The sequence below is a fragment of the Bos javanicus genome, chromosome 5, assembly GCF_032452875.1.
Source record: "Bos javanicus breed banteng chromosome 5, ARS-OSU_banteng_1.0, whole genome shotgun sequence".
Lineage (NCBI taxonomy): Eukaryota > Metazoa > Chordata > Mammalia > Artiodactyla > Bovidae > Bos > Bos javanicus.
In genome coordinates, this window is record NC_083872.1 from 23384417 (window position 1) to 23397569 (window position 13153).

The 13153-nt window shown below is 41.5% G+C and overlaps 1 long non-coding RNA gene and 1 other non-coding gene across 2 annotated transcripts in view; one reads left to right on the forward strand and one right to left on the reverse strand.

The window, feature by feature from the left end:
* The window catches only part of LOC133247229 (uncharacterized), a 306141-nt gene that overhangs the window by 14782 nt on the left and 278206 nt on the right, over positions 1 to 13153 (reverse strand). The window lies entirely within an intron of this gene.
* On the forward strand, positions 2992 to 3064 carry TRNAG-CCC (transfer RNA glycine (anticodon CCC)). Its single transcript has one exon. It is a non-coding gene; the product is annotated as a tRNA-Gly (tRNA).

The window sequence follows — 13153 nt, forward strand, 5'->3', positions numbered from 1 at the left end:
GAGGAAACTGAAGCTCAGAGAAGTCAAGTGAAGTGCCCACAGTCACACAACTAGGTGTTGGAAAATCCTGTATTTCTAACACCATGTTGATGGTTCTGAAATTTTGTGCATGTAAGAAATACCAGCACAGATTATTAGTGAAAAAGTAGATTACCAGGTACCACATTCAGAGATTCTGATTCCATAGTCTAGGGTAGGAGCCCTCATTCTTCATTTTTAACAAATAAGCCTAGGTAACTGGATGGTGATTGTCTATGAACTATATTTCATGGAAGATCACAGGATTAACTATCATTTGGGCAGAAGTCTGATTTCTTTTTTTAAAACTTGATTTTCTGGAAGCCTCAGATCCATTATCTCCAAAGCCATCCTTCTTTCTTATGCACCACCATAGAAATACCTCACTGAATTTTCTCTATAATCTACCTACGTTAAACTCTATGTAGTATCTAGGTCTGGCCCCCTAATTTAAAAAGGATACAGATAAAACATCACATGAGGGGAACAAATTTCAAGAAGAATTAAAATAGATCTTCTAAGTAGCCATTTAAGAATTTAGGAAGACTTGGAGTCGAATATAGTCAACTCTTTGGGGCAGGAAAGTTGAGAAAGTCATCATAAACCTTCAAATATTGACTAGGCTGGCACATAGAAAATTTGTGCAGAGGTAGAATCAATGACGAGAAATTATGAGGAGGCTTATTCTGTTTTATTTTAAGAAAGAACAATCTAGTAATTAACATAGTGCAACAATGCTGAGAGCTCTTTGTCTCACGAAGTATTCTGAATGCATGAGAGCAGAGGCTGGCGGGCCCAGTGTCATCACCAATATTGTAGAAGAGTTTCCTCAAGTGAAAGGAAAATTGTGTAGATGACTTCTAAGATATGCTGTAATCCTCCAATCACATCCTCTGCAAACTGACCTGAGTTAGTTTTATACTGTTGTCATTTCTTCTGAATGCCTTGGGATGCAATTTAATTTGTTTTCATTTTATTAATATTAATTTGACTAACACACTTAATAGATTATTTTGCTAACACTACGATATCAATAGTAATATAACACATTAATCTATAAATATATTAATATAATTTTAATGTTATCTTTAATTTAATTTCTCAATATATAATTTATTTAAAATATTAAATTATTAATTTCTTAAAGTTTAAATTTCTATTTTCATTTTTAAGTGTCCTGTTTTCCTAAGTTGATGCGCCACGTCTGACTCATCTTTGTGCCTTCGTGGCGTCTAACTCATTACCATGCTCATCATAAGTACTTAATACATAGTTGGCAAATGAAAAAGGATGGTCTAGAATGATGGGTAAGCACATTCAGATTATAATATTTCATAAGATGAGTAGATAACTTTTAGTACTTCTGTCTTGCTTACTACCATTCTTCCCTCTCTGAACACTGGGAATGGTGGTCATTATTTAGAATATGTAGCCTTCTTTCTGGCCATTAATGATTGAGCCAGAAGTTAACCCATGATTCAAGCTGAGACAATAAGATTGGGTAGCTGTATGGATAGCACGGGAACTCAGAAGAATGGTTTACTGAAAAACAATGAAGTAGATGAGAATATATTCTATGAAGGTATAATAAAAATGCACTTGAATTAATACCACTTTCTATGTAGTCATATCTGATGTACAATTTAAAAAAATGTTTTTGCTTTTTATTTATTTTGGCCAGACCATGTGGCCTGTGGGATCTCAGTTCCCTGATCAGGGATTGATCCTGGGCCGTGGCCGTGAAAGCACTGAATCTTCCCACTTGACCACTAGGGAACTCCCTTGATGTGTAATCTGAAATGCAATTAGGTTCATTCGTTTCTGTTTATACTCAAATTTAGTGTTTGCCTTTCCCCCCACCCCTTTGGAATTAATTTTACTTTTCAAATACGTATAATTTTTACATGATTCAAAAGTCAAAACTATAAAAAGATAAACTCAGAAATCTTACTTCCATTCCTATCCCTCCTACTCATTGCTTGTAACCCTCCTGTTGTTCTTGTTTTAGTTGCTAAGCTGTGTCTGACCTTTTGCGACCCCATGAACTGTGTAACCTACCAGGCTCCTCTGTCCATGGGATTTCCCAGGCAAGAATACTGGAGTTGGTTGCCATTTCCTTCTCCAAGGGATCTTCCTGACCCAGGGATAGAGCCCATGTCTCCGGCTTTGCCGGAGGATTCTTTACCCCCTGAGCCACAAGGGAAGCCCCACAATCCTCCTGGGTGGCTATTTTATGAGCTTGTAGATTATCCTTAATATATATTTTTTGCAAACATAAAAAATGTTTTCCCTTTCTTATTATTGTTATGTATCTTGAAATTTCAGAAAGTTTATATTTTGACTGCAGTGCTTACCTTTATATTAATATTTTTTTTTTTTTTAAGCAAAAGGTCATGATTCCCTTTTTCCTTGCATGGATTTCTAAATTGCTTTAGACTTTTAACTGACTTCTTTTGACTCCCACTTATATTGGGCATTACCTGCATGCCTACCAATGGTCTTATTTTACTTTCCCTTTCTCTTTTCCAATGTTTTTAGCTGTATTATTTCCAATTTGTCAGAATGTTTAATATTTACATGCTACTCTTTCACTTTTCCCCTATTTGTACTTAAGTCTTAGACCTATGTTTAAGTATAATCAGTGCTTTTCTTTCTGTTTCCCTAGTCTTCACTTGACAGGATACAGGTGATTGTCCAGGTGATTTCTTAGGATGGGATCATAATCATATATATTCTGACTTCTTGCATCTTTAAAACTATCTGCCTACAGTCTTGATATTTAAAGGACTTCTGGGCTAGATAACACAGCCTTGTTTTTAAAAGTGGAAATGGAAACAATTTGAGTAACCAGCAATCAGGGATTGTATAAATAGATTATGCTCGGTCAAATAATGGAATCCTGGCCTATACAGCCATTGTGCACGCTACAACCACTGTGGAAAAATATAAAATGATACATAAAACCTAGCATGATCCTTGGTGGTCCAGTGGCTAAGACTCTGCACTCCCAATGCAGGGGACCCGGGTTCAATCCCTGGTCAAGGAAAGAGATCCCACATGCCTCAACTAAGACCTGGGGCAGTCAAATAAATACGTATATAAATAAGTACACAATAAAGTGTCAGGATACTACAAACGTGTGTGCATGTGCGTTTAGCAAAAAGCAGGTTGTGATACACACAAAAGTTAGGAGTAATTTCCTCTGATGAATATGATATTAAGAATGATTTTTAAAAACTAGGCAAAGAGCTAAAATTTCAAGGTTTATTTTTAACGTGTTTGTTTTAATCAATATCACAAGACGCAGCATACCAAGGAGAGAGCAGAATGATCTAATTAGCAAGCTCGGGACAGCCTAGGCTGGTTTCGGCGCCCTCCTGTGCTAGGTACTCAATCAATGTTGGCTGGAGATGAAGAAACTAGAATTAGTCACTCCCAGGCAGAGTCATTTAAGCATTAACTTTTTTGAATCCATCTCCTGTCTTCCAGGGTTGTGCTGAAGACGAAATGAAGTAGTATGTATGTAAAACTGCAAGTCTTGGGGCTGGCATATAGTAAGTACACCTATCACTTCTTCTAAAAGGGGAAGAGAAGATTAGTACCACCTCCTTTCAGAAAACTAACAGGGATATATTCAGCTTTACTTATTTTGAAGAATAGATAAACATTTTATCTATAATAGATAAAATGAGCAGAAAGCCAGTAAAAAGAGCCTCAGGCAGCCCATAAGGGTGTTATAGAAAAACACAAGAGGGAGAAGAAAACAGACATACAGAGAGAAAAAGCAAGACAGAAGAGGTTTAGAGATCATCAGAATCTATAATTCCTAGGGCTTCTACTTGCCTATGAGTAAGCGTGGAGGAAATCTATGCCCTTAAATTGTAACTGTGCTGTTATAATAAAAAGAAATAGAGTGTACATCTGCTTCTTTCATTGTTGCTGTCTAGTCACTAAGTCATGTCCGACTCTTTTGTGACCCCATGGACTATACCCTGAGAGGCTCCTCTGTCCATAGGATTTCCCAGGCAAGAATACTGGTGTGGGTTGCCATTTCCTTCTCTGGGGATCTTCTTTACCCAGGGATTGAACCTGAGTCTCCTGCATTAGCAGGCAGATTCTTTAAATCTGGGAAGCCACACCTGCTTCTTTAAGTAACTCTTAAAGGATGCTAAACTCATCACTGGTCTTATAATAGCTGTCCCCTCAATAGGGCTGACCACAGATGCACCCCAGAGTAATTGAATAAGAATCTGAATGTGGAATGTCAGGCCTAGAATGTTTTAAAAGCATCTCTTTAAGTAATTCTACCAACTGGCCAGGTTTTGCTGGCCTGTACAAGGGATCACCACCTCTCCCATCTACAAAGACAGTCCCAGAGCAATTACTCCCTGAGCCCCCTTCTCTCGTAAGAGTCTCTCTGTGGAGATGAACAGTATGTGCGCTCCTACGGGTACCTCACCCTCCCTGAAGGTGCCCTCAGTGAAAGCGGTGGTCACTTAATTCTCCCCAACAGCGAAGACCTTGTGCTTCTTCCATTCCATGACCAAAGACAACACTTAGAGAGGGACTTCTTTGTGGTCCAGTGGCTAAGACTCCGCACTCCCAATGCAGGGAGTCGGGTTCAATCCCTCGTCAGGGAGCTAGATCGCACAGGCTGCAACTCAGAGTTCTCACACCACGACTAAAGGTTCAGCATGCCGTAACTAAGATCTGGTGCAGCCAAAGAAATAAATAATAATTGTTTAAAAACTTTTCTAAGAAAAGGACTTACAGAAAAACTACCCCTTGATCTTAAATTCACGTTAAAATATCAACCAATAGTCTGATTCTCCCTGAGGATGGAGTCTGATGAGTAGAGAAGACAAAAAGCATAACTTCACGTGGGGAAAGAGAATGGAAGCCTGAAGCATCACAATGACATTTGCTTCTGTTCCTTCACCTCTTTCTGTTGTGTCCAAGTCAGCTGGGAAAGCCAGAAATGAGTACAAATTCTACTTGATCTGCTGGTTATTTGAAAACTTTTGCTCATTTCTTCTTTACCTCTTTTTGGTCCCCAATTTCTAGAAGAGTCAAAATAAGATAATCATTGGACAGTGAGGTAATATTGTGTTTGAACTGCTGAGAAACCAATCGGTGCTCCTTGCTGAGTTAATGTGTCATCCAATTCTGAGTGTTACCTTGTATTGATTTAATCTTAATCTGCTAAATATCATATTAAGTAAGGGCATGCAAAGATACCCCTGGAGAAGGAAACAGCAACCCACTCCAGTATTCGTGCCTGGAAAATCCCACGGACCGAGGAGCCTGGTGGGCTACAATCCATGGGATAGCAAAGAGTCGGACACGACGGAGCGACTTCTGTGTGTGTGTGTGTGTGTGTGTGTGTGCAAAGATAAAGATTAGAATGGGAGCATTCTTTAAAATATTCACATTATAAAGTGTAAGAGAAAATATTTTAGGCCACTAGGCTTAGTACACTCCAGTATTTCCCATTATATCTGCCATCACATCCCTGGGGTATCCACTTTCTTGCAGTGCCAAACAGCGCTCCTTGTCCATACACTCCAGACATTTTCATCCTTCTTGTCTTGGCTTATCCTATTCCTAAGGACCTTTTCTTAGGAATAATTTTCTGGGGACCTTTTCCACAGAAAGGATTTACAGTTATTTGACTCTAAATTAATATTTAAGTTCCCAAATTGCAATGTAAAAACATGGTTTTCATTATGTTCAGCCCAAACTACAACTCTATTTATAAAAGTAATAAAATAAGAAAATCACTTTCAAATTTTCTCTGGTAAGTTTCCAGAAACTTTTGTTGACAGACTAAACAGCTTAGACAATCAGTTCTATTTATAAACTTTGTCAATTAAACAGTCGATTTCAAACTGCATTTATAAATGTAATATACTCAAACTAATTTTTATGTGCCTCCAATATCTTGCAGGACTGATTTATGACTATAACAAATGAAAGCTTCTCTAGCATTTAAAGCTCTCTTGTTGTGACTCTAATCAAATAAACCTAAAAATAAAATAAATTGAGTTCTCAAATATTCCAATCCAGTTCTGTTTACAAACTCAATCAACATCTTATATACCTTTCAACTTAGAATCTCAAGGTTAAAATGTTACCCATTTTATATTGAAATCACAAAGACAGGCTTTCAGGATCCAAGTATGCTACATTCTCTTGAAATAGCAAACATACTGGCCCTTTTTAGCAAAGTTTAATTTGGGTAGATGGAATTCAGCAACCCCTAGTCTAGTCTGGATTCAACTAATCTCTTTACTGCCTGATTGAATTCTGCATTCTTCTGTCCACAAAAGCCCCCATCTGTCTAAAAACCACCAGCCTTCCTTTATTTAGTCCAAAATTTAACTGAATTATAGCTTTTCCTTAAGGTTGATGTGCCAAACCCTAAAAATCCCTTAGAAATGCGCATGAACTAAGTTGGATGGAAATCACATCCCCGCTTTCATCCTTGTAACACCACCATCACCACACAGACGTTGGTTTAGATTATTCAAGAAGCACGGTGAGGCAATAGTGATTAGGCAATGAGTTTCAGTGTCTTTAAAAAAATTTTTTTTGTTGATATTTGTCTAGAATGCTCTGTGGAAAGAACAGAGATCTCTTTTGTAAGAAGGTTTTGAAAGGCTTGTCTCCAAGGCAGTTACAAACTGGGCATTGCTAGGAGAAATTCTGTTGTGTGAAGACGGTTAGAGCTGGAAGGCATTTGATGACATGTTTGGTCCAGCCCCATGCTACACAAAGAAGACTGAGCTCCGGAGAAAGGGGACGAGAAAGAGGGGGAGGGCTCATTTACTGAATAACCTCTATGTTTCAGGCACTGTCCCAGTGAACCTTCAATTGAGATGCACAGAGTGGCACTTGAGAGTCCTTTCCTACTCTCTTTCCCCCTCAGACATGCCATAGATGTTCCCATGTTCCTCCGTACGCCCATCTCCTTATCTTGCATCAATGTGGCCTTCCCCTCCTTTAAGTCAACAGCAGTAATTAGCATTTCACTACTTCAAATTTCTAACCCAGCCTTGCATGTACCCCAATACCTTGTAAACAGAAGTCAAATTTTGAAGGAAAGGGAGATGAATATTTAGAGAAGAGCAAGGAGTGAAATTGGACAGGAGCTGGGGTAGGGATGCAGGGTCAAGGGAACGATAAGGAACTGAGCGAGTAGAGTGAGTTCACAGGGAAAAGGAAGAGGGTGCAGATCCACGGCAGAGAGGGGATGATTGACAGAGCAGGACCTAGAGAAGCAGGGGGCTGGGGGACACAGCTAGAAGTCATCTGAAGGAAGGAGAGGTGCTTCATTCTCCAAGACAGGAGGAAAGGAGGTAGAGCTGGGACCACCCAACACTGCTGAGGCTGTTGACCAGAAAACAGTTCAGGGACTTCTCTGGTGTCCTGTGGCGAAGACTCCATGCTCCCAATACAGGGGGCCGGGGTTCGATCCCTAGTCAGGGAACTAGATCCCATATGAGACAATGAAAAATCCCTCATGCTACAACTAAGACAGGTACAGCAAAAAAAAAAAAAAAGTTAAAAAATAATTAAATAAACAGTGTAGATAATCACCCTAGGATCAGGCTTAAGTGAGGAGGAGCATATAGACAGGGTGAGCATGATGGTCTGCGTGCTGAACCCCTTCATGAACTATCTAATGGGGTGAGGGAATGAATGAGCCAGAAGGACATCAGCATTTGAGATTTTGAGCAGGGCCCTTCTGAGTGATGACACGGCAGGTGAGGGCTGCTGAAGGACCGACATGGTGAAGTGGAGGCCACGTAAAAAGCACAGAAACCATGACTCTGACCCCCTACCTCTGTCCTTCCCTACCTCATGCTCCGCTACATGATGTGCTGGGTTAGTTTCAAACCCAGCGCTCCTGGGTGAGGTGCTGAGATCGTGGAAAGGACAACACACTGGATTTATCAGTAGTGACAGTGACAGTCAATGAACCTGAAAGGGATAAAGATCCTACTCAGTGCGTATAAATGCTCATGTTCCTGTGCCCTTTCTTCAAATCTCAGCAGGATGATTCCAAGCAGCAGGCCTGGGAGGCCACCCTGGAAATCCTCTCTGTATCTGCAACAGACCACAAGGCAGATGAGAGCAACCTTTCAGTTCCTAGGCTGTTCCCCCTGTAATTTAGAAGTCCAGACAGTTCAGGAAAACAGGAAGAAAAACTCAGGAGCCCACTTAAAATCAAGTTCAGTGTGGGGTCTCCAACTTCCTGGAGGAAGCTGAGCCGAAGCTGCTAGTTAAAACTTGCTACTTTGAAACCAGTCCACCCTGTTCACTCCACTGGCTCCTGTCTGGACTCAGAGAGGAAGTCTTTTTCCCATTTAGGAGTTTTCCTTTAGCTCCTTATTCCAAAGTCCATAAAGAAAGACAACAGAAAAGACTGGCCTGAGTTCAAGAACCAGAGATGAAAACCAGACCTTTATTCTTTTTTAAGAGTGATGGCCAGAGATGGCTTTCTATTTTATATCAGAAATGTCTGTTGTTTCCATGGCAATAATAATGATGAGTGTGGCTAAGGATCCCACTGGACCTGGCTTGGTGATTCTGGAAATCTCCACAGGTTTAAAAGTGTCAGAGCCGAAGCCAGGACCTCCCTCCCCTGTGCTCCTCTGTCTCCTTGACACACAAACAGCTCATGCACACAATACTCCTCTGAGCTCTGAAGGTGTTAGGAAAACTCTCTTTGCATCATTTTGTCCTGTGATGAAGAATTAAATAACATATTTTGCCAAGGATGTTTCTAAATGTCTGTCCACTTCAGAAATATTTTTTTGTTCTCAGCAACCCTACCGAGGCTGAACCAGGATGCCTATAAAAAGCCTTCTGTGTTTCCCTTAATGAATCCTCAGGAAGGATGGAATAAGATGGGGGTCAGAGACTCGGAGCCCATGCCAGATGCTGAGGCTGCCAGCCTGGCTGCGTGCACTGGTGGCAGCGCTGAGCGCCCGTCACCCCGCTCCTCCCGCTGGCGTGGTCTCTGCCCACACTCCTTAAGGGAATTGGCTGGGCTCCTGGCTTGTCTCGCCTGTGTGTCTGCTAGTCATCTCACCAAGTGTGGGATGACTTCCATGCCAGTTTCCCAGATGCTCACAAGCACGGAGCCAAGGATCAGCTGAAACAGAAGGGAGGACCGAACCAGGATGCCCTCTTGACAAGACTCGGCCACACTCGGGCTGTAATTCCTGCCAACGGACGCACCTGTCAGGTAAAACCCAGTGAACCATTCAGGAAACACCCTGTGTCTCCTGTTTGGAGCTGATCCTGGAAACAAGGACTTTCCAGAGATGTTACCAAGCGTGAAAGTGAAAAGAAAAACCCTGGGGCCCTTGGTCCCCTGCAACACCTACCCTATTTGCACAGACAGGAGAAGTCAGGAGGGAAGAGGGTTTTGCTGCCTCCCCTCATAACTTCTCCTCCATGAGTATATTTCCCCCAAATTTCAAGGACCCCATCTTTGCAGCTTAGAACTCCAGAGGAGCTGGCCTCCTGGTAAAACTTTCCACCCCAAAGTCAATGCTGGTGAAATACTTTCTCTGAGCTGAATGGTATCCACCTCTTGGTTGATGGCCAGCGTTTGCAAATCAAAAGGACCTGCAAGGTGGGAGCACTTATTGTCCCTGGGCACAGAAATACACTCTATTAGGACCACATTCATGACTCAAATGCTCAGAGGCCAATGCATTATCAGAGACTCCTCCAACAGCTCTGCCCTCAGGAGTTAATTCCAGAAGAATTTAAAAAACAATTCCTTACCACCTTGTCCAGGGCTTCCCAGGTGGCTCAGCTAGTACAGAATTTGCCCGCATTGCGGGAGACCTGGGTTTGATCCCTGGGTTGGGAAGATCCCCTGGAGAAGCGTATGGCAACGCTCTCCAGTATTCTTGCCTAGAGAATCCCATGGACAAAAGGAGCGTGGCTGCAGTCCATGGAGTCCTAATGAGTCGGACATGACTAAGTAACTCTTTCCTTTCTTGTCCAAGGAAATCAGGACGCAGTATCCAAAGAAGACTATGGCAATGGGAAATGATGAAATCCTAGGCTTAGGGAAAGTGGGGAGTATTAGAGAAAGGAGGGGCCAAGAGGAATATTATTTCAAGGCAGGAGAGGAGAAACCAAGACCATTGATTGAGGCAAGGAGGAAAACAGAAATGAAGGATAGCTGTTTTGAGGGGTCTAGGGAGTAAAATGGTCTCCCCGGCACAGGTATGTGTGTAAGAGCTAGAGAGAGAATACAGAGAACACTGAATAAGGGTGTTGACATGTTTTACTGACTACTCCTTTGGAAGACAGGCAAAGATATTGCACCCATAATCGTGCCATTCTCTTTATAAAGATGAGGCTGACGAGACAAACTGGCTCCTTGGATCAAGACATTTCTTTATTACAGAGCACCTCCAGGCTCGCATAGGTAAGAGAGGCCACATGGTGTGACGATCAGCACTGGCTTGGGAGCCTTCTTATCTGTGCAGTATTTATGAACCAAATCTGGACTTTGGGGATGTGGGCACTGCCACTTACTGAACATCGGGTCACTGGACTGGGAATTTTGTATTTGAGACCTTTGAGCTCCAGACCCATATAAGCAGCTGCCCACCCAACACCCTCATTTGGGTGTCTAAAAGGCATCTCAAACTCATTCCATACTAAATAAACTTCTGCTCTTTTCCCCAAACTCCTGTTGCACCCACAGTCTTCCCAGTGCCAGCTGATGGCAGTTCCATCCTTTCAGGTTCTCAAGTCAAAAGCCTTGGAGTCATATTTGACTCCTCTATTGCTCTCATCCTGTACCCAATCTGTGAGGAAATCCTGTGGCTCTACCTTCAAAATGTAGCCCAGAATACCTCTACATCTCTCTACCTCTATTGCCACCAGCCTGGTTCTATTACCCTCATGTCTCACTTGGATTTTTGCCATGGTCTCCTTACTTTATAATCTATTTTCACTACAGCAGCCAGAGGGATCTTTGTAACAGGTGAATCAAAACATGTCACTCCACTGCTCAAAATCATCCAACAGTTTCCCATTCTACTGGGTGTGAAAGCACTGTGCTTCCCACAGTGCCAGAAGTGCCACATTGGGACCACATTCTCTCCCATTGATAGCATCGGATGATACCCCTTTGCTCTCTCTGCTTCAGCCTCACAGACCTCTTTGCTTTCTCTTGAGCATTCCAGACATGTTCCCACCTCAGGGCTTTTGCACTGGCTGTTCCTGCTGTCTGGAATGCTTCTTCCCTAGATCTCACCCTTTCAAGTCTTTTCTCAAATGTTACTCGAGTGAGGCTCCCCAAACTGTCCCACTTAAAATGGCAAAGCTCTCTTCATGCACACTGCTAGCCCCTTCTCTGCTTTGTTTCCCAAGGCACTTACGCAGGATGTGTTACTTATTTTTTCTTTCTTTGTTATCTTCTCTCTTCCCTAGAATGTGAGTTCCTTACACACGCGGCTGTATTCCTCCTGCCTACAATGGTAATTGACACTCAGTAAATGTGTGATGAGGGGTCTTACACAACCCCTACAATCATCTTGCCTTTCATGGGCATAAGATAGCTAGAGATCAGGTGGTCATTTTTTTTTATCTCTTTATGCCTAATCTTCCTTCTGGAAAAAGTCTGTGAGTTGATAATTCAATTTCAGTCTCTTCTCAACCCAGAGGCCCCATCCTGACTTTTGAACTCTGCCCTTGCCATCATGAGCTGCCTAACCTGTAGGGCCACAACATTAGGTCATGTAGCCCAAAGGAAATTCCTGTTTTTCAGGCATGGTGGGAGGATGAAAGAAAAGGTACAAAGAAACCAGCAGGAGATAGTGTCAGGAGATAAGAAATTTCATTTTGGTCTGCAAAGCTTGGATTCCTCCACATAACTTTGTAGAAAGTGTGTGTGTGTGTGTGTATGTGTGTGTGCGTGCGTGTGCACGCACATGTGTGAGCATGCATTAACTCTATCAAATTCCAGACAACTGAAAAATAATCAGTCTAAGTGGGAGAGATGTCCTGAGGAAAATGATATTTAGGATAATCATGGGGAAAAGAAGCATATGTTCTGAGTTTGAACGGCAGAAGAATCTTTTCAAAATTGCCACATTAAAAACTGTTCAACTTCTTATATATTTTACATTAAAAATAAATACATGGTTTGGGGACATAGGTGAGGGCAGCTATAATACCTTCTTCTGTTACTGTTTCAGCTTTCTTCCTGAGAACATGGAGCATTTTCTAGAACGATGGCTCTGTCTTGTTCTTGGTTTACAAAAATGATCGTTACTAACTTTAGCAGTAAAGCATGGGCTTTTCCAGTCCCAACCACTCATGATATTTAGGCTTATCTTCTTTATAATCAATGATATATTTTGCCATGGGAGATGGTAAAAAGGAAGACAGTGATCATTTACAGAGCACCTGTTATGTGCTTTATACTTCATGTTTGATATTTTACTCCCCAAACTTGAAGTCCATATCATTGTTCCTGTTTTACAAATTAGGAGACTGAGGCTTAAAGCCAGTAAGTGGCTTGGACAAGTCGCACCAACTAGTCAAGACTTGAACTCAGAATCAATGAACTCCAAATATCTGCTCCTTTGACTATGCAGTGTTACCTTTTCACTTTACCTCCCCTGCAGAGGGCAGAGAGCTTGTATGAACATTAGTCATGAATTAACTTCACCTGTAAGAACTAGATCAACAAAACATATGATATACAACCTCTAGACCCTTAGACCTGTTTCCTTCCTTTAAGGAAATTAGACTTTAAAAAAGGGTGGAAATGATAACACCAGACAGAATTTGATGATGAACCAAAGTAATTGGTTCAGGCCAAAAGAAGTCAGACTTGGTCCAACCCTCTTCTAACCAAGGCTGATAAGGACCTCCATCTATAAGGTAGAGATAATTATTCAAATTTTCACTTATGACTTTTTACAACCTTAAACATCTTAAAGTCACAATGGTGATCTTGAGTAATCCATTGGGATGCTACCAATGACAAGGAATAGAAAATCCAAGCAAAGTGGTTTAAAAAACGGAAATGTTTATCATTTTATATAGCAAGAAGCATGGAGACAGGGCTGTTTCGGGGTTGGTGAATTCA